The sequence below is a fragment of the Heteronotia binoei genome, chromosome 8 (genome assembly GCF_032191835.1).
Source record: "Heteronotia binoei isolate CCM8104 ecotype False Entrance Well chromosome 8, APGP_CSIRO_Hbin_v1, whole genome shotgun sequence".
NCBI lineage: Eukaryota > Metazoa > Chordata > Lepidosauria > Squamata > Gekkonidae > Heteronotia > Heteronotia binoei.
In genome coordinates this window covers 48,577,935-48,600,191 of record NC_083230.1, presented here as the reverse complement: position 1 = coordinate 48,600,191, position 22,257 = coordinate 48,577,935, and positions in this window count along the sequence as shown.

The window sequence follows — 22,257 nt, the reverse complement described above, 5'->3', positions numbered from 1 at the left end:
AGGCTTGAACCCTGGTTGATACTACCCTGGGTGAGCTTGTGGCAGCCTAACAGCCATAGCTGCTGCATGAAGGGCTTTCAGGGTTATAACTAGAATGTTGAACTGAAATTAGAAACAAACTGACAGTCAAGGGAGTGCAAGTCAAATAATGTTGGTTTATGTGCTCACACACCTAGCCTATATTCAGGATTTAATTGCAGCATTTTTCTGTACTGTGCTGTACTGGCTAAATACATCAAAAGATGATATCAAACATTTGTTGAAAATACACTGTGCCACAAAGCCTCTATCCAAACTGAAAAACTCAGAAGTATTGTGAATTTTTATGTTTAGAAGAATCTGTGTCATGGCTCCGGTTCAAGTGGTGGCTAATTCACAGAATGTGAACAGCAAAAAATAGATGGGCAGGGGGACAGAGGACAATTCTTGGCATTACTTTTGAATAGCCTACATTCTCATCAAGGATTCTTCTGATAAATCTGGTATGATGTGATGCCATTTAGAACAAAGAGTGTAATGGGATATAAAAACAGGAGTGTAAAGCAGATTAAGGAAAAATTGGTTTGTCGCATTCAATGAAGAACTCAACTCCATCAAAAAATGCAAATTCCAACATAAAATTAGAAAAATATTGAATGTGCAGCTCTAGATGTTATTGTCTAGTGTTAGTGAAAACCTACAAATATTTATTTGGATCCTAAGCAATGTGAGTACAGTCACTCTGAAGGCATGAGCAATGACTCATGAAAATTCATACCCTACCACAATTTTTTTTAGTCTTTAAGTTGCTACTGGACTTTTACTCATTATACTAAAGGAAGGCTAATTTCCCCCTCAAGGTTTACCAAACTCAAGTGGGGCCTGAAGTTCCTTTAGAATTACAACTGATCTCCAGACAACAGAGATCAGTTTCCTTGGAGCAAATCACCATTTTGGAGGATGGACTCTCTAGAGAATGTAGAGTCTAGGAGAATATCTAGAGTGACATCATACCTCTGCTGAGCTCCTCTTCTCCAAATCCCACCTTCCTTAGGCACCTCAACTAAATCTTCAGGAACATTCCAGAATTGGTGGATGTACTCCCTCACTGCTGCCTTATGTAGCTTCCATCCATGCTTCTGTGGGTGAGTGGACCCAAGGGAATATTATTGGTAATAAATTGGGAGTCTGCAGCAGGACAGGAGAATCTACAAAAATCTCTTCCACTCCTCTGCAGACAGAAAAACCATTCTCTTGGAGGAGCTACTACTGTGCCAATGAACAGCACCTTAAGATCAAAGCCAATGTACTTAGATCCAAATTTAGACTACTAAACATTTGTGGTGGGCATTACAAAATGTTCCACTAATGAAAGGAAATTACTATATTATTAAACAAATGTTTCCCTTCATTATTTAATGCACTGACTTTAATATGACTTCAGAAGACCTATGGCCTTTCAGAGATTCACTCAAGTGCAATTCTATACCAAATTAAACTACATTAATATTATGAGTTCATTATGGTCCTAAGAATGAGTAACACTGAAGTGCAGTCAACTGTAATGTGGCAAGACTACAATAAAATGTTAGGCTAACCAACCCTATAAAACATTGTACATTTTAATAATACAGAGAAAAGCGGCATTGTAACTAATAATGTTAACAGTAATTTAGGAAATGCATGGGAGAGACATCTTGTGAATTCTGAACTAGGGATGAACCAAGGACCTAAATTTTGCATTGACCAAGTGTAGGTCTGTGGTCCATTTGCCTAGTCTATGCATTTCCCCTTTTGACAGATTGCCATGGACTACATTTTGATTTTTGGTGGTTCATTTGGTCCATTGGCATTGTCCATGGGCCAGAAAACCCAACACTGAAAAACTGTCAAGTCAACCGGGGGCATGCTGTTCTACAGCCCTTCTGCAGTCACAGAGTAGCAGGGCAATTGGATGAGTGAACTGAAGGTATTTAAAGTTAAAATGTAGGGTCCATTTGGCACAACCCCCCCCCTTTTGCACATGGACCCTAGGATCTAACCCTTCCCCAAAAGCCAGTCTGCACACAACTTGGAGGGTGAGTACAAGGGAGGTCTGCTGCTAGTTTGATTCTTCCAACTTGTGGGGGGTGTCTGACACATTCCCCTCTTTTGCACATCCCCTTCCCCAAAGCCAATCTTCACACAACTTGGAGGGCAGCTAGAGGGGCATCCCAGGGAGGTCCACTGCAAGTGTGATGGCTCTAGCTTTCAGGGGGTCCGTTTAATGCACTCCTGAACCTGCACTTTTGGGGGGCATCTTCTTTGGAGGGCCATAACTCAGCCCTCCCTCCAAAAATCTAACCTTCACCAAACTTAGTGAGCAGGTAGAGAATAGTCACTGCAACCTTGGCATCTCTGGCCCATAGAGCCCATTTTACCACATCCAGAAGTCACAAACACAACAAACAATGGTGCTTGGTCCATGCTAACCCATGGATCACGAACCCATAAGAACCTCACATTTTTTCAGTCCATGCCCATTCCTATTCTGAACCCGTTCAATGCCATTTAAATAATGAGTTGGCCACAACAACAATATCAGGACAAAACTGATAAATTAAAAATGGTATCAATAAATATCAGTGGACTGAGTTCCCCTTCAAAGTCATGAAACTCTTCAATAGAAAAAACAAAATTCTGATATGAGCAGTGGTTCTGCATTCTGGAACTGGATGTGTGGAATATACTCGAATTAACAAGCAAAAATTTTAATTAATGGAGAACTAACAGAAGCCATTTCAATTGAAAAAAGAGCACATCAGGGATGTCCTTTATCCCCTTTATTATTCATACTAGCAATAGAGATTTAAGCTATAAAGATCTGACAAGACAACAGAATTAAGGTAATAAAAGTGGATGGTGTACAACAGTTCAAGATGTAAAGTTATGTAGATGACATGGTTCTAACAGTCTTAAATCCCCAGTAATTGTTGCAATATGTAACTGAACATATTGTAGAATTTATATCCTTAGCAGGCTATTAGGTGCATTAGGTGTTCTGCCTAACAAATTACCAAACATTTTAGAAGAGATATTAAAATACATAGTAACAGCAGCTAGAACTATTTATGTAGCATGAACCCACTTGTGAGGGAGGGTGGGATATAGATCAAACAACAAACAAACAAAAAATGGAAAGTAAATGTCTGGCCATGTTTAGAAGAATGGGAAAATAAACTTGCTGAATATATAGTAATGACAAAATTAACAGCCTATTTGAGAAACAAATGTATTATAAAATTTGAGGAGAAATAGAGTGTGTATTAAGTGTACTATGGTGGCAGGAGACAAACTTAGATTATATTATATACAAATGTATGGTAATGAAATAGAAGTAGAATTAAAATCTGTTTTAAATGTAACATCTCAAATGGCTTCTTGATATGAGATATATAATTGACATTCCTTTGCACCCTGACATATTATTCATGTTAAAGGTTCTAATGCATATATAGGTGACAAAAATACGTGATACTGAATACGTAGTAATTATGAAACTAATGATGTAGTCAAAATAGATTAGTTATGAAGTTTGAAACTTAAAATTAAATTGTTGAATACAATCATATCCCAACAGAAGTAATAAACATGATGAAATTATCTATGATGGGGTGGCCAACGGTAGCTCTCCAGATGTTTTTTACCTACAACTCCCATCAGCCCCAGCCATTGGCCATGCTGGCTGGGGCTGATGGGAGTTGTAGGCAAAAAAAACATTTGGAGAGCTACTGTTGGCCACCCCTGATCTATGAACTTTGCTTCACTGTTGTACTCCACTCCAAGCCTCTCACAGGATAGCGGAGTCTAGAAACTTAATTTATCAAATAAATAAGAAATAAATAAGAACTATTGTATATTCTAGATAATACCTAAAAATTATAACGAAGGGGTTTTAGGGAAAATATTTTCTGTCTTATAAATTTTGTCTGCATGATTGACAAACACAATTATGTTATGGAACCCCTTTTTTTCTTTCCCTTTTCTTTTCTGTATCCCCACTGTCTTACTAAATAAAAAATACCATTTTGACAGAAAGTTATGAAAGAGGGTTTGAAGCAACAGGACCTTTTTTGAGCAGGAAAGCACAGACATGCAGTTCTGGCTGGCTTGGTATCAGGGGGTGTGGTCTAATATGCAAATGAGTTCCTGCTGGGCTTTTTCTACAAAAAAGCCCTGGGAGGCAATAAGAGGATGTCTATGGGCTGTGTTGCCTATGCAAATGTACAACCCACCATGGTAGCATATCATCAGTATAAAAATAGCCTGGTATACGTGCACCACAATGGCTACTTTCACACACTCAAAGCCTTCATCCAGAGGGTTCTCTGTTCAGATTCAAAAACCTCTCTATAACAATATTTCAAAATGGTTTTGTGGAGTGTAGTGAAAATTGCCACATCCATCACGTCTACCCAACATTGCATCAGCCAAAAGTTATCTTGCTCTGTGTTTGTGTATATTTGTTAGACATTTTTACTTTGAGCAAACTGATATTTAAGAGAGATGTCTAAGATAAGATAGTCACTACTGTATCAATAAATCAGTCAAGATAATGGACTGTGTTTCAGACCAATGAAGCATAATGCCTATAGGTACATCATATTGTTAGACACACCCATTTCTTTAAGTAGTGGGCAGGGCTGGCATGTCCATTAGGCAGCCTGAGGTGACTGCCTGGAGTGCAGCCTGGGGGAGCACCTGTTTTGGCTCCACACACCCCCATTTATGAGTTTGGCAGTGGTGGCCATAGCTGCCATAGCTCCGGTTTTGGCTCTTCCCCCCCTTACCCTTATCCGAGGGAAATTTCCCAGCTTGGCAGCAGTGGCACGGTTTGCACAGTGCACTCCACTGCCGACTGCCATAGCTCCACCTTCCACACTGTGTCCTTGTTTCCAGAAGCGCAGATGCAGCACGGGAGGCGGATCTACGACAGTTGGCGGTGGGGTGTGCTGTGCAAACCGCGCCACTGCCAGCTGAACTAGCCCTCACTGGGGGCAAGGGTGGGGGAAGAAGGAGTGCACCAGGAAAGGGACAGGAAAGGGCATCATGCCTGGGGCACTGGCCTTGTGCCGGCACCATAGAGCCAGTGCTGGAGGTGGGCAGTTCCAGGGAGTACACTTATCTGAGTGCTAGGAACCCTGGAAAAACATGGGTAGTCCTGTTCTGTTCTGCCCCAAATCAGTTTTCCAGAGAAAGAGAGATCCTAATGCCCCAAAGTGCTTCAGCCAATTTACAGCTGTGTCTGCATTGTCCTCTGTCTGTTCCAGAAATTAAACTGCAATTTTCACACAGATGCACACCTGCCCGCTCCCCATTTTGACAGAATCCTTTCCTAACATTTAAGACCCTGGGAGATATTTATGAACATTAGCATATATACATTGTTTTGTCATAGCCTCTGCCTGCCCATAAAGGTATGCCAACAGAACAGAATCATTGCCTAATTTCCCAGAAGATCAATAGTGAGATTTCAAAGAAAAAGAGCCAACTCTCTCTCTAACACCAAAAGCAAAAGTAGTGTAATATCTGTTGTTAGGACTATGTAAAACCCCATCAAGTAGTGAAGAAACTTCCAGATCACCCAAGACAGTCATTTAAAAAGAGGGATAGTTCATAGAATGAAACAGCTCGATGGCCTGCACTTTGTAACAGCCTTACAACAGAGTACACAAGTTTTCATTTGATGAGAAAGTGGTAACTTTCACACTAGGACCCTTTTGTTTTGCTCAGACATTTTTTCTGTGTGCAATCAGCTGCACACAGAATTAAAATTGTGGTTCTACATCCATTTAATAAGGTGCTACATTTCCTATAAAATCTGGAAATGCCCATCCCTGCAATCAGAATCTTACTTGGCAAGTTTACTTGGCAATAAATCATATTCTGTAAAAGTCCCACATCTCCTTGTGGTTATATATTTAAATTTCGCTGTTCTATTTTACAGCAGCTTTACTAATCCATTGATTAGTTGCTTTGTGTTTTCTTGTAGGAGCTGTAACATACCTAAATCAATAAGAATTATTGGTTCTCATTTCCAGGGAAGGGTATTATGTGTGTATATATTTGCAGCTAAAGTGTTTCATTTTTTCCTGTTTCATAATTGTGCAACTATAATAATAATAGAAATAGAATAACAGTAACTAAAGCTCAGTTCCTCAAGAAACTGCAGGTAACTGCACTGATCCATTAAAAATTTGAAAGAAACTGTATAAGTTTAGCAAGGCCATCTAAACTTTCCGAAGGCATGAGGTAAATGGTTGAGTTCTCTAGTTCATCATCAGCCTAGAAGTTCAGTACAACAAAAGGGACAGATATTAGTGATGGAGAGAAAAGTCTTTCAAGACAAAAAATTCCTCTAGTTTATAATTTATAGCAGTCTTAAAAATGTAACACGAGGTGTATTTTCTCTAAAGATGCAAAGAAAAATGAAAACATTGTGGCTTGAATACCAAGGGGCATAGAAGAGAATACTAAGGGACATAGAAGAGCAGTGGGGTGTTTGGACTAGTTAGTAATTACCATAAAATATTTTAGACAGCCATGATAGTCCATTAGAACAAATCCCAAACCAGCAGGATTTATTAAGACCAATCAAAATATCACAAATTAGTAAGCAAGTTTGTGGTTTTTCCAGAACTTTTAAGTTTTGCTCGTATAGATAAAGCTTCTCAGGTCTGATAGCACACAAGACATAAGAAGGGGGACATTTAATCTTCATGTGCACCTTCTGTTATCAAAATATATACTCTGAAGACTTCCATAACAGAGTTTAAACTACAGTAAAAAAAACCAGATAAGGGACAGAAAATCCAGGGATGATTCATTGTTGTCCACCTATTTTTCTTCATAAAATTGGGGGGAGGGGGTTGTGTGCAGAGGACACCAATAATTTCCAGTTACTCACATGTTTACTTCTGGTCTAGATTTCATTTTGACCTCCCCCCCCCCCCGATTTTTCAGAGCAATTACACACACCTCTGAACTTCCTCATAATTGTCATTCAGCATGCTTGATTAATCATTACATGAGGAATCAAACCAGTTGGCTTTTCATTAAACTAACCTAGGGCCCTTTTTGGATGTAGACACCTCTTGCAACGGATAACTTTGATATTTTTAATACTGGTGAAGCAGCTGCATCCTTTTAAAGAAACATGAATAATGCTTTCACTGCGGACCTTCAGGTTTTGCCTTCCCTTGCTGAATAAAAATAACCTCTGTGGGCTATATAGAGCCTGACTTTCTAATGTCACTGCTATTTCACCTGCTCTTTCTTACTCAAAGATGAATTTGGTCTTGTCATCTTAGCATAGCTTGTGAGAATTACTAGAAAATATTCTTGGAAAGAAAAAAAATATGGGACAGGAAAAGCAGTTTATGTAAAACTCTCACAATATAAGCTTTTAACTAATTATTAAATTGTTAAATTGAGAACATCTGTACATGCACTCTCAAATTATTATTTTCTCCCTCTCTGCACAAGGGTTTTAACTGAGCAAATGCAAATCCTGAATTCATCTAATTTCTGTGCCCCCAGAGCAGCTGCACATACTAGATTATATACTGTGGTACATGGAGGGTTTTCCATGGAAGAGAGATGGCTCACATTCAGGTCAAGCAGACAGAGTATTTCCTTTGCCTCCCTGTGTGCTTGAATGGATTAAATTAAATTTAGTAGATCCCATATTAATAAGAATTCATAATGGACAAGATCCATAAGATATTAGGAAGGTGAAGACTTCCATCTGAGTGTAGACAAACGCCAAGCCTTCCTGTTGCTATTACTGAAATTATCTGCAGCTGTCAATACAGTAGATCATGCCATCTTGTTGAGGTGCCTGAAGGAAAAAGTTGGTATCATGGAATATGTGTTGAACTGGTTCAAATCATTCCTCATGGATCAAAGGGTTGCTATGGCAGACCAGTTGTCATCATTGTTAGACCTATCTTCTGGAGTTCCACATGGCACAATTCTATCCCCCATACTTTTCAGTCTCTATGTTAAGTCTATAGCACAAATCATTAGTAGCTTTGGGATCAGTTGTCATCAATCTTCAAACAATACTCAGCTCAGCTGTATATATCTTTATCCAAATCTCCTGATGATGTGGTAGAGGTTCTGAATTGCAGCCCAGCTGTGGTGGTTAATTAGTTAAAAGTGAACAAATTGAAACTAAACCCCGAAAAGATGGGTAATGCTGGTTGAGAAGGAGAAGGTCTTAAATGACAGTTTTGATGGAATCCAACTAACCCTCATTAAAAGCCTTGGGGGGGGGGGGGTCATACTGGATCCAGATTTATTACTGCAGGAGCAAGTTAATGCAGCTGCAAAAAGAGCTTTCTACCAACTCAGCCTAGCTTGTAAGATGGCCCCGTACCTTGATACAGCTCACCTGGCTACCTAGATCCATGGCATTGTGACTTTGAGACTAGACTGTACACTGGTCTGCTCTCTAAATCAAAAACTCCAACTGTCCAGAATGCCATGGTTTGGCTAGTCACAAAAGCTAGACAGAGCATGCATATTCCTTATAAAATATAACTAACTAATATTACTTACATAGTCCCGCATTCACCAGCTGATAAGCAGGACAGCTTTTTGCCAAAAAAAAAAAAGCAATGTCTAAGCGGTTTTGGGAAACAGTATAAATCCCTCTCAGCTGGCTGATGCCAACCAAAAATGGGTATCTCGGAAGAACCAATCAACCCCTGCTGACTCTCCTAGTGCAGCTGAGAGTAGCCATCAATTAGAAAGAGATTAAGACAACTCCTTTCAAGGTCACACATGACCAAAACACTGCTGGAAAAATAAAAGTTGGTAAGTAGCCCAGAAACCAAAACCACCATATATATATATATATATATATAAATTAGGTTTTTAAAATCTACAATACCCTTTAAAAGAAACCTTCATTACACCTTCCCCTTCAAGATGAAATTTAGAGTTGTTTAACTCAAAATTTTCATCTAATTATACAAATAAAATAGTCAATAATTTCCATACTCTCCAACACCAGAACATACAAACAGTACTCTAAATAACAGTAATAGCTTACAAGGTAATCCTCCACGTACAAATACATCTTCAATGTTTTCAGGTTCCTGAACAAAGAGATCAGTTACATTTTTAATCATCTCTCAAATACACTCTAGATAGGGCATCAGCAATCTTATTAGCCTTTCCAGATAAATGGGTCACAACAAAATTAAAATCTTGTAAAGTTAAATTCCACCTAAGTAATTTTTGATAAGAGTTTTTTATCCTATTCAACCAACATAAGGGCTAATGATCAGTTTGAAGTTCAAACTTCTGCCCCCACAAGTAACTACGAAGCTTTGTGAGAGACCACACAAGAGCTAAACATTCCTTCTCAATGGTAGACAAATGTCTCACTCTTGGCAGAAGCTTCTTACTCAAGAACACTATAGAGTGCAGCTCCCCATCAGCATCCCTTTGCAAGAGCACACATCCAATGCCAGTATGAAAAGCATCCATTTGAACTACATATGGTTGGGTAGGGTCAGGAGTCTGCAAAGCAGGTGATTGTAACAAAGCACGTCTCAGGCCCTCAAAAGCTTTCTGACATTCAGGTGTCCAGTTCACTTTAGTAGGCAAACTTTTTTTACACAACTCAGTAAAGGGAACTGCCAGAGTACTAAAATGGGCCACCAGTTTTCTATAATAACCTATCTATCCTAAGTAGGCTTGAACTTGCTTCTTTGTAGTAGGTACAGGCCTGTCAACGATGCACTGCACTTTGGCCTGCAGAGGCTTGATGGTACCAGAACCCACTCTGTGGTTCCAGGTAATCCACTGTAGCCAACCCAAACTGGCACTTAGACAGCTTGATGGTTAAATTGGCCTTCTTAATACACTGAAGTACACTTTGCTCATGCTCCAGATGTTGTTCCCAACTATCAGAAAAGACAGTAATATCATCTAAGTAAGCACAACAGTACTCAGACAGACCACTTATCATAGTGTTAACCAAATGTTGAAAGGTTGCAGGGCTATTATGCATCCCAAAAGGCATTACTTTAAACTGATATAATCTCTATTGGGTTACAAAAGCAGATCTTAGGGCAGCTTCCGGAGTCAAAGGTACCTGCCAGTAACCTTTGGTCAAATCAAAAACAGAAATAAACCTTGCTTTTCCTAGGCAGTCTACTAATGAATCAATGTGAGGGAGAGGAAAAGAATCGGTCACGGTTAAAGCATTTAGTTTACGATAATCCACACAGAACCTTATGCTTTGAATTTCTTTGGGACTAATACCACAGATGATGACCATGGAGACTGACTATGTTTGATCACATCCAGTTCAAGCATTTCAGCTATTTCCTTAGCCACATCCTATGCATGGGCATCATTTACCCGATAAAGTCTACTTGAAACTGGACCGGCAGCCCCAGTGTCAACATGATGAGTTATTAAAGAAGTTCTTCCAGGCCACCCACAAAAAACACTCTCAAAGTTTTTTAACAAACTATATAATTGAGCAGCCTGCATTAGAATTAGAATTAGACAAAACATCATCAAGGCAGCATGAAGCTTGATACTCTGCCAATAAATCACGAGGACTCTGAAACAGATCCTCTTCCTCTGATTGTAAACTCACAACATTAACAGTTTTCTAATAATATTTTTGTGAGTTTCCATGATACTCTCGGGGGATGGAATGCAATTCTGGACAGGCCACTAAATAACGCACTGAGCTTAGTCTCTGAACAATAGTGCCAGGTCCCAGCCACTATGGACTCAATTTATGTGGCTTAACTGGCTTCAAAATCAGCACCTTTTCATTAGGAAAAAATTCTTTATCTATGCCTTACGATCATAAAACCGCTTTTGACTCTCCTGAGCAGCCTTTAAATTACTTTGAGCTGCTTCCCAGACATCCAACAAGGTGTGTCATAAGTTTTGGAAATAGGCAGCAACACACTGAGGTTTAGCATCCACAAAACCTTCCCATTGACTTTTTAACAGGGATAAGAGATTATTTAGGGTCCTGCCATACACCAACTCATTCAAGGCAAAACCCAAACTCTCTTGAACAGTGTCATTGTAAGCAGCTATCAAAAAAGGTAACTCACTATCCCAAGTACTACCATGAGCCAAAGCACATCTGCGCAGCATGCTCACTAAAGTTTTTTGAGTGACTTCCACTAAGCCATTTCCTTGATGTTGAACGGCTATACTGGTATGATAATCAATTTTTGCTAAAGCAAACACCTGCTGGGTCAGATTAGACATCATATTTGACCCCAAATCTGATACAATAGTCTTAGGAATTCCCCAAGTACAAATAACATTTAAAAGAGCTTTAACCAGATTTGCAGCAGAAGTAGTAGCCATAGGAGTGGCTATGACCATATGTCAATCACTGTGCAAATATATTTCTTACCCCCATGCATTGGCTTATTAAATGGGCCCACCAGATCAATGCCAATATTCTCAAAAATAGCAGAAGCCATAGGAATACTCTGCAAGGTTGTTGGGGGGGTTATCATTTGAATAGCCAATCATATGACACGTATGACAGCTCTTAACATAATCCCGTAATGAATCATGAACCCCTGGCCAGTGGAAATACCTAGTTACTTTTTCCAGTGTCTTTTTTATTCCTGCATGGCCAGCAAACACATGACATATGGTCATAGCCACTCCTATGGCTACTAATCTGGTTAAAGCTCTTTTAAATGTTATTTACACTTGGGGAATTCCACCCCCCAGGAGAAGAGCTCTTCCCTAACAGCTGAATTTCATTCTAAGGTAAGTAGTATTAGGGCGTTTTCACACTGACCTTACTCGGGAGCAACGTCCCTCTTCACCGCGCAGCATCTGCATGGATTTCGCACTAATTGCTCCGCAGAACCCGGAAGAGCCGCAAAGTCCCGCAGCTTTTGCGTCGCAAATGTAAACTGCGCGGTGAAGAGGGACGTCGCTCCCGAGTAAGGTCAGTGCGAAAACACTCTTAGTTAGTTATATTTTATAACGTTGTTATTTTGTTTTCATTGCATTTCATTCATTGCATTTCATTTTCATTTTATTTAGTTTATATCCCGCCCTTCCCACCAAAGCGGCTCAGGGTGGCTCACAACACAAAAGTTCTAACATGAGATTAAGTTTTAAAATACATCAATTTACAACATTCAAACAATAAACCAGTAAAAACAGTAAAACAGTAAAACAAAGCCATTTACCAAGTACCATACTACAGCCTTCTATTCGAAATTTTCAAGTACCGATCAGATGTATGCCAACCAGAAGAGGACTGTCTTACAGGCCCTGCGGAACTGCCCAAGGTCCCGCAGGGCCCTCACCTCTTCTGGTAGCTGGTTCCACCAGCAAGGGGCTGTGATTGAAAAGGCCCTGTCTCTGGTCGACTTAAGTCGGGCCTCCTTTAGCCCGGGGATTGCAAGCAGGTTTTGAGAACTCGATCTCAGCACTCTCTGGGGAACATGTGGGGACAGACGGTCCCTAAGGTAGGCAGGTCCTAGGCCATATGGGGCTTTAAAGGTAATAACCAGCACCTTGTACCGAACTCGGTATATTATTGGCAGCCAGTGCCGTCCCCAGAGCCCCGGCTGGATGTGCTCCCATCTAGGAAGCCCTAATAGCAACCAGACAGCGGCATTCTGCACTAGCTGCAACTTCCAGGTTCGGCACAGGGGCAGTCCCATGTAGAGAGCATTACAGTAGTCCAACCTCAACGTGACCGTTGCGTGGATCACCGTTGCCAGATCGTCATGCTCCAGGAAAGGGGCCAACTGCCTTGCCCGCCTAAGATGAAAGAATGCAGACTTGGCAGTGGCTGCTATTTGAGCCTCCATTGTCAAGGAAAGCTCCAATGGTACCCCCAAGCTCCTGACCTTGTGCACCGTTGTCAGTGGCGCACCGTCAAAGGCTGGTAAGGGGATTTCCCTTCCTGAGCCATGACGAACCAGGCAAAGGACCTCTGTCTTGGCTGGGTTTAGCTTCAATCCACTCAGTCTGAGCCATTTAGCCACGGCTTGCAACGCCAGGTCCAAGTTTTCTGGGACACAGGCAGGCTGGCTGTCCATAAGAAGATAGAGCTGGGTGTCATCAGCATACTGATGGCAACCCAACCCATACCTTCGGGCAATCTGGGCAAGGGGGCGCATATAGATGTTGAACAACATCAGGGAGAGGCACCCCACAATCAAGCGTGTATCACTGGGACAGTTCATCCCCAATTGCCACCCTTTGTCCCCGACCTTCAAGGAAAGAGGAAAGCCATTGTAAGGCCAGCCCCTGAATCCCCGCGTCAGCGAGACGGCAAGTCAGCAACCGATGGTCAACCGTATCGAACGCTGCCGATAGGTCTAACAACTTCAGTACCGCTGAGCCGCTTCGATCCAAATGCCGCTGAAGATCATCCACCAGGGCAACCAGCACTGTCTCCGTCCCATGACCCAGGCAAAAGCCGGACTGATGGGGGTCAAGAACGAAAGCATCCTCCAGGAAACTCTGTAGCTGCAACGCCACTGCCCTCTCAATGAGTTTACCCAAAAAGGGCAAATTCAAGACTGGCCGGTAGTGTGCCAATTCGGCCAGATCTAATGTTGATTTTTTCAAGAGAGGGCGGACCACCTCCTCTTTGAGGGGCGCTGGAAAATGCCCTTCCATCAGGGATCTATTTATGATATCCCGTACAGGATATCTAAGCTCCCTCTGGCAGGTTTTAATAAGCCAGGAGGGGCACGGGTCCAGATTACAAGTTGTAGGGCGTGCAGATAGGAGGATCCTGTCAACTTCCTCCAGGCTGAGAGCACCGAAACCATCCAGGATATGATCCGAAGACAGGCACGAGGCCTCGGGTTCACATACTGTCTCCAATATGGCAGGGCAGTCGTGGCAGAGCAACGCGATCTTATCCGCAAAAAAATTCGCAAAAGCCTCACAGCCAATCTCCAATTCCTTAGAATTTGGTCTGCCTTGTGGCAGCGTTGTAAGAGTCCGAATTGTATTGAACAACTGTGCCGGGCGCAAAATTGCAGATGCAATCTTAGCCGCAAAGTATATCTTCTTTGCGGCTTTGACTGCCATCTCATAGGACCTCATAAACTCTCTATAAGATGTTCTAGTCGCTTTGTCTCGAGTACGCCGCCATTGTCTTTTCACCAGTCTATTCTGAAACTGCCTGCCAGCTCAATTAAGCAATATTTTTGCTTGCCTTTGAGTTGTGTTGCCTTGTCTGTCACTGCAAAGAAAACAACTCGCTCTGCCTCGGTGTGAGAAGGGTGTAAGTTGTTACATGGTGAGCAGCGCTGGGATATGTGATTTAGTGTGGCATTCAAGGCAATTGTGTTTGAGGCTGTGCAGGTGGTGGATGAGGACTGTGAGCTGTTTGTTATTTTTGATAGTCAGGATGGCTTAGAGCTTGAACCCTTTTGTGAATAGAACAGAGGAATTTACATTCCATACGTTGCAGACAGTGGACGTAACAGGAAGACCTGACTTGTTTGTCTCTTCCCAGGTTGTACAAGGAAGATCAGAATTTTGCCCTGACCCTTCATTAGAGTCAAGTCATGTTAAGCCCAGGCAGAGAGATTTTCAGGGCAGGGATTTATGGCAAGAAGATTGATGGAGCTCCCCCCTCGGAGACATTCTGATTTGGAATTTCAGGAGATTGAACCAGATAGATGCTTTGGGGTTGGAAACTGACGGCTGCCACAACCATGTGAACCTGCTTTTTGGGCACCAACAGGAGATCAAGATGGGGAGTCTCAGCCACAAGAGGCTAAGGGCTTACAATTACCACAACATCTACCCAGACAAAGGGATGAGAGGTATGTAGAGATGGAGCTTGAGCAAAGGAATGTTGCAGCTTCACCTCTCTCTCCCTCTAGACAATGGTCTCGAGCAGCCAGTCCACCCAGGTAGAGATTTGGCGATTATAACTCTACATGTTGGAATTGGCAGAGGCACCGAGAAGACGGTTTGTCATGGCAAAGACAGAGGCATGACAGCCCAATGTGGCAATACTAGAGAGAACAGAGTCCTTGGTGATATGATAGGAAAATGTTTCCATCGTATATGCCACCTATGGATATTTTGGCTTATTTTTCTCTTTTTGAACGTACCCGTGTAGAGATGCAGGTTCCTCAACAATTTTATATGACTATTTTGAGATCTTTGCTGTCTGGGGATCTTTTGGAATTTATGGGACAATTACCTCCCCAAGATGCTCTGTCTTATGATAAGTTTAAAGTTTTGGCTAAGCAGTGTTTTGCACTGAATGCTGAAACATACGGGAGAACATTTAGAAGGGTGGACTGTACCTTATGGACTAAAAGCCTCCATTTAGCTGCAGCTAAATTGGGGCAGAATCTGGATTATTGGCTAGCTGCTGAAGGGGTTAGTAGTTTTGAGGGCCTGAGAGAACTGATTCTGAAGGAGCAATTCCAGAAATTATTGCCAGATGAAATTGCTCCATTGGTCCTTGACAGAACCCCTGCTAAAGTAGAGGATGCAGCTGGCCTAGCGGAACTTTTAAAGTTGAATAGGCAGCGTGGATTTGGAAAGCAGCTTCCAGCTGGAGGAGCTAGCAGTCGCTCTGCTGTGACAGAGATGGGTAGGCTGGGAAAAGGTGGGAGTAAGAAATATATTTGCAAGGGTTTGAGCGAGTTGTTTTCTTTGCAGTGACAGATAAGGCAACGCAACTCAAAGGTAAACAAAAATATTGCTTAATTGGGCTGGCAGGCAGTTTCAGAATAGACTGGTGAAAACAAAATAACAACGTTATAAAATATAACTAACTAATACTACTTACTTAGTCCCACATTCACCAGCCAATAAGCAGGATGGCTTTTTGCCAAAAAAAGCAATGTCTAAGCGGTTTTGGGAAACAGTATAAATCCCCCTCAGCTGGCTGATAACCAAAAATGGGTATCCCGGAAGAACCAATGAACCCAAGCTGACTCTCCTAGTGCAGCTGAGAGTAGCCATCAATTAGAAGGAGATTAAGACAACTCCTTTCAAGGTCACATATAACCAAAACACTGCTGGAAAAATAAAAGTTGGTAAGCGGCCCAGAAACCAAAACCACCAGATATATGTATATAATTAGGTTTTTAAAATCCACAATACCCTTTAAAAGAAACCTTCATTACACATGGCACAAAATAGGTTTACAAATTTGCTTGGATAAATGATTAAGGGCTGTGATCTACACTGCTGTATTTGGCTTATTGTAAGGAAGATCCTATTTTTGTATTTTCTGTACTGCGTAAGATGTCATGTGAATTGTTGTACTATGTGTCAGTCCTTTCTGGTGGTTCCAGACTTCTAAAATCCTATGCATTGGTTATTGAATGTCTCAGTTTTGTGCTCAGCATCTGTAATCTGTCTTGAATCCCTGTGAGAAAGATGGACTACAAATAATGTCAATAAAAATAAACATAAATATGAGGAGGAGACTTTTAGCCACCGGTAGAAAATGATAGCAGTAGTGAGTATGGACCTATGGTGCTTGGGCTCAGCCTTCTTATGATTTAACTATGAGGTAATCTACTTCCAGGGATCTGGTTCTTTTGAGCTGTTTGATTCATGGGGAGAGACGGTGGCTCAGTGGAAGAGCATCTGCTTGGGAAGCAGAAGGTCCCAGGTTCAAACCCTGGCATCTCCAAAAAAGGGTCCAGGCAAATAGGTGTGGAAAACCTCAGCTTGAGACCCTGGAGAGCCGCTGCCAGTCTGAGAAGACAATACTGATGACTTTGATGGACCAAGGGTCTGATTCAGTATAAGGCAGCTTCATATGTTCATATGACAACAGGAGGAGGAGATTGGATTTATATCCCACCCTTCACTACTCGAAGGTGCCTCAGAGCAGCTTACAATCTCCTTTCCCTTCCCTTCCCTACAATAGACACCCTATGAGGAAGAGGTGGGGCTGAGAGAGCTCTTCCAAGAACTGCTGTTGAGCAGAACAGCCCTGAGAAAGTTATGACTGACCCAAGGTCACTCTAGCTGTTGCATGTGAAGGAGTGGGGAATCAAATCCAGTTCTCCCACATAAGAGTCTGCACACATAACCACTACTCCTACTCATGTAGGCATACATAGACTTGCAGACTTCAAATAATATTAGAAGATGACTCTCAATTGCTTCCTCCTGGCAGGACAACTGAACTATTAGCTGTGCTATCAGCAAACTGAGTCTTGTTCCATCTATCATGATTCAGACAGGTTGTCTTTCATGGATTTGCCTGCTGCCCCTGCTGCTAGGGTTTTAAGTGCTCCCTGAAACCACAGAAATGAAAGAATCGCCTACTGACCTTCCAACATGCTGCAGAGCAGAGGGGAGGAGATTTGTAATGGATCTAGTGCTCCCAACGTGCTTTGGTTCCTAAAAAAAATGGATGGCAAGGTACATTCATGCCTTTTCCGGGAAGCCGTGTATAGAAAAAAAAAGTTTATGTGGTTGTAGTGTGTTCTCTTAACTTTCCCCAGTCATAGGAGGCAGAGGCTGCAATGGTGGTAGCAGACATTTTACCTCCAAGTATATGTCTGTGGGAGGGGATAAAAGTGGAGGAGGAGTCTTCTCTTGCTTGTTGCATATTGGTCTAAATGGGCCTTTTATCCAGCAGGGCTTTTCATATGTTATCAGAGGGGTAGGCAAGTCCCAATATTGCAACCCACCTGAAACATAGTTAAGGGGAGGGAAACTGGCAGCTCGACCAGAATTCAGTACTTCATGTATATATTTCTGCCAGCATTCATGTCTATCAGTTCAGTTGCAATTCCACACATATGCTGTGAGTGTAACTTAAGAATTTTCTGCAAATTCTGTTTGTGCAGCATCTCTTCATCTTAGTTAAATTTCATGCAGAAAATTGCACAACTATTTCATATAGGTGCACTTTTTTTTGGAGGACATGAATATCCCAGATCAGCTGACCAAATAATTAAACAAACATCTAATAATACATGTTATTCCTTATTATGGGTATACAACATACAGTGTCCTCTTGAAATAAACATGCATAAGAAAAGAAACTTGCTAGCCTGTTCGAGTAAGGCCTTATCCAAGAAAGGCAAAGAAAAGTATCAACCCTGAAGCTGCAGTTATTTAGATAATTTTTATATGCTTTCAATTCCCATTGACAGTTAAAATTGAATTGCATTTAAATCACCCATGGGGATAAAGGCTTCATTTAACAAGGGACTTTTGCTCTTGTAAAGTTATTACAAAGGAAGCCTGGCTATTTGATATTGATCTCCCAAATGACACACACGTTTACAGGAATCAATTTCAGAACCTTTGTAAATTAAACCATTAATTATAACTTGAATAAGTGGAGGTAGCTTTCTGTTTAAATGGAATGTGCAGGTTTCATGATCAATATAAGCAAGAGGGTTTTATGGATAGGAATTCATAGGAACAAAACATTATAGCATATTTTAATCTGTTTCATTGCTCAAACTGAGAAACCTCATTGCAATTTCAGATGAATGTATCTCTGCTCAGCATTCTGCTCCAAGTTTATTTTCAGATTCAAGGAAGGTAACAGAAGATATCAGGGAAACCTCACAACATGTGTGAGTAAGCTGCTGCTATAAAAATTACCAGCTCATTTACCATCTATAACTCCTATGTGCAAAAAACTCTAAATTAATGTTCTTTCTTATAGAAATTCTATATAAAATACACTAACATGAGTCTGTCACAAGAACAGTGGTTGCCTTTGCAGAGTATACAAAATAGAATGAACTACAGGTATTTAAAAGATCTCACAACTTTTCATTGACTTTCATTCTTGTTGAAAGTAGCCAATCAGAAAGAATTGCACTGACCCATATAAGGTAAATATTTTATTTGGCCTCCAGACTGTAGTGCCTATTGATAGACATATTTTTAATTGGAATATGAGATGTGTTTCCAGAATTCCTGTGCAGGAAACTGACAAATGTGGTTTACATAAGTAGTAAATAGAACCCCATGCATAATTAATGAAGAGGGCGTGGCCAGTGACATCACTTCCGGTGACATCATCGGAAACTGTGTCAACCCCATGCATAATTAATGAAGGGGTGTAGCCAGTAATGTCACATCCAGTGATGTCACCAGAAACGGCGTCATCAGGGTCATAACCCCAATGACATAACCCAAGTCATGACCCTAGAGTCACGTGACCGGAAACAGCATCAAATGGAGGATGGAAGTGATCTATTTTGGGGGTGCCACCATGATGGAGGCACCCTGCATATTTAATTAAGCGCCTCCCACCAGTGTCCTGTCTAGCCCCACCCCCATGTGACCTAGCCCCGCCAATCACCATCTATGCCCCACCATGACATAGCTACACTGCATATTTAATTAATTAAGCACCTCCTCCAGGAAATGACCTTACTGACTCACACCATCTGACATAGCCAGAACAATCAGCATCTATGTCCATCCCACTGTGACGTAGCTACCCCGCATATTTAATTAGTTAAGCACCTCCTCCAGGAAATGAACTTACTGACTCACACCACGTGGCATAGCCAGGCCAATCAGTGTCTATGTCCACCCCGCTGTGACGTAGCAACCCTGCATATTAATTGAGCAGGTCAGAAATCACATGTGTAGTCCTCTCCCCTGCCCCCTTCTCTAACGCCACCCACTGCAGCGTCATTGAACTTCCATCTGTGGCACCCCACCCAGGAAAATAGGGGCTGCCACTGAGGAGGCCTGAGTAGGTCCATGTGACCCCTCTAACAACACGCCCAGTCACCCCTGGCCAATAGCAAATGGGCTGGGGGGCTGGGGCCCACCCCCACCAGGTTATTTTAGGAAAGAAGCCATTTGTGCTTGAACACACGTGCGCAGGCTCTTGCTGAAAACATGGAAACTCCAGCCAGACACTTGGTACTTTCCAGCCCACTGCCATTGGTGAGACAAAAATTTAAAAGGAGATATGTGAGCAGTTTTGAGGATGAAGAATTTGTTCCCACAAAGCTCCATTTCCCGGGGCCTATTTTTGACGAAGAGCCACACATTAGTATGGACAGTGGGGAGACAACAGCTGACATGCTAGCTAAAAGTGGTGTTTCCCAAATTTTGTAAGGCCTCCTGGAAGATTTCCTAGACACTCAGGAAATTATTCCCTATAGCACCCAGGTTTTCCAAGAGATTCCTGATTCCCAAGAGCTGATTCCAAGCAAGAACTTTGGGAAAGAGAGATGGGGGTGGGGGGGGAGTAGAAAAGGTTATTGGAAACAGACTTTGCATAGTGCTTTTAACTGAAAAAATCTTTCTAGTATTCTACCTGCATTGAACCACAAATTCCAGATTTAAAATTGGCTGAAGCCACAGAGGAGAATATTCCTTCAGAGGCAAAGATCTCCATGCAGGTATGGACCCCAGTTGTTGAGTCTTGTTTGGTGGGTGGGGGGGCTTGTCAAGGCTTGTAAAACTAAAATAATTGCTGTCTTTTTAACAGGAACAGCAAAAAATTCCATTTGGCATGACGCCCGGGGAACGAGTCATTGCCATGAGAAAGCTTTCAAGCATGGAAGTTTTTGAAGATTCTGAATGTATACTGCCCCGAAAATGGAAATCAGCAATGTCAGCATTAGTTCGTGCTGCAGTCTATTCGATAACGTATTGTATCAATGAATTTGTATATGATTCTTGTGAAGGATGCCAGCTTCAATCGCCCAGGCAGAAATCTCACGCATGTGTTTCTTGGCCTGAACAAATAGTAGACCACAAGGTGAAATTTGTAATTGATGAATTGTCAATACATTCGATAATGCAAGTTGTGACATCAGTTGCCTATTCATTGAAATGTCTGCTCTTCACGCAAGAGAATATGGACCAAATATTTGATTTATTGAATAAAGTTGCAGATGCGTCAAATTCATGGAAAACTCTTGAAACAATTTTGAAAAACGCTGACAGTGCAATGGTTAAATATGTTGAAGGCTATATAAAAAATTTGCATTTTCTTCCATTTTTTCTGCGCCAGAAAAAAATGGCTTTTCTGTGATGTAAATAAAAGAGAGATTGCAGCTGCTTTTTACTGTCTGTTTTTGAAATAAACCTTATAAATAAACTGCAACTCCTTTTTTCACTGCCTGTAAATGAAAAAAACTGTAAATAAAACAGAACCATTTTTAAAGAAATCAGTGTTGCTTCACATGCCCAGGCATGCCCCATTTTACTGGCTGCTTTTTTTTTTTTAATTGTGGATGGAGAGCCTAATTTTATATATATATATATATTATATATATTGCAGTGTATTCTGAAAAACTACTTACCCTCTTTTCCATGTGCTTCCTGAAACCATGGCTGCTTCCTCTCTGAGATTGTGTGGGAGGGGAAAGGAGGGGAGGATTTTGCAGTCACATGGATGAAACCTGGTTACCTTTACAATTCATGGACAATCTCTATTGGATCAGCAAGTCACACGGCTAGGAGAACCAATCACAGCGCTCCTTCACACACAGTAGTGGTCTTGATTAGATTAGGGGGTGAGTCACATTCTTTTTGGCCAGAGGAGGAGAAGGTCAGAAGACATCTTTACCTTGCAGGCTGCAGGTAAGCCGTGTGCTACTATTTTTTCTAAGTGATTAGAAATTAATACTGCTTGTAAATTTTGTCTGTTTGAACCCTTTTACTGCATGTAAAGCAGATAGTAAGGGGCCAGGCACATCCTTTTCTAGCTCACAGAGAGGCACTAAAGGGAGACTTTTTTTACGTTGAGGTGTTTGTCTTAAGCTTCATAAATGGAGATGTTAATTTAATGCTGTAAAAAGGTTTGTTTGTGATCAGTCCTTTTCAATATTTTTTTGTAAATCTTAGGGGTTAAAAAGAACAAATATGGCAGAAGAAAAGTCTTCAAAAACAAAGGTATATTTTGCATGCCTCTCAGTTTTAAAATCAGTTTGTTGTTTTTTAAGAGGGGTGTGTGGTGGGGGATAATTAAAAAATGGGGTGGCTGCATTATATTTCATATTTTTGGCATTTTAATATGCAAGCCAGAAGAGACCACATGGCTGTGAAGAATGGTGGAAAATGATACATTCAAAAATACCATGTGGTAAATATTTGATTTGCCTTTGTGTGTGAGGGTGGAGGGCAAATGAATTTAAGGGCTTTTTCCTTTTTAAAAACCCAGTTTGAAAAAGCTAATGTTTTTTTCATTAGGCCAGCATGACAAAGATGATGATGGGCCTTCTAAGGAAAATTTCTCTCCTCCCTTATCCCTGGTGGAAACCAAGAGAT